We start from the raw sequence: 608 nt of genomic DNA on the forward strand, positions 1-608 counted from the left end.
CACTCTTCAATTGTGCAGAGGCCCGAGGACCTGTCCTTCCTGCCCAGCGTGTGACCTCTCAGCATTGGTCAGGCACGAACCCAGAGGTAAAATTTTCATGTGCCTCGTCCAGGCACCCGGGCAGGCTCTGTGGCGAAATTGATAGCGTACTGGACTTCTAGATTGCCTGATGAGGCCGTTCAAAGGTTGTGGGTTTGAGTCCCACCAAAGTCGAGTCATATGGCTTTTTGTTAATCCTTATACTACACATTGTTGAACTCCGGCAAAAGAAAGTTGTAAATAAGCTGTTTTAAGCTGTCCAGGGCAGGCCTGCGGACCATTGGCTTCACCGCTGGATAACTCGATCCTCTGAGCCGCCCTCCCGGAGGCTGTGCGTGTCTTTTGGTGCCGTGGCTTAGTTGGTTAAAGCGCCTGTCTAGTAAACAGGAGATCCTGGTTTCGAATCCCAGCGGTGCCTTTTCTTGTGTCTGTGTAAGATCTTGGTTTCGAATCCCAGCGGTGCCTTTGGCAGTGCTCGCATGCGTTAAAAGCATGCTTTTCTGAGATCGGATTCCGAACAGGGGTAGCGAGGAGTGCAAATGCAGCAGGCAGTTCCGTTAGCAAACTGC

General features: G+C 51.8%; 1 non-coding gene across 1 annotated transcript; it reads left to right on the plus strand.

Annotated features, from left to right (window-relative positions):
* The first annotated feature begins 383 nt into the window (after positions 1 to 383).
* Positions 384 to 457, plus strand: trnat-agu (transfer RNA threonine (anticodon AGU)). Its single transcript has one exon. It is a non-coding gene; the product is annotated as a tRNA-Thr (tRNA).
* Positions 458 to 608: the final 151 nt, after the last annotated feature.

Source organism: Sinocyclocheilus rhinocerous, unplaced genomic scaffold, assembly GCF_001515625.1.
Source record: "Sinocyclocheilus rhinocerous isolate Xijiao unplaced genomic scaffold, SAMN03320098_v1.1 scaffold40415, whole genome shotgun sequence".
Classification (NCBI taxonomy): domain Eukaryota; kingdom Metazoa; phylum Chordata; class Actinopteri; order Cypriniformes; family Cyprinidae; genus Sinocyclocheilus; species Sinocyclocheilus rhinocerous.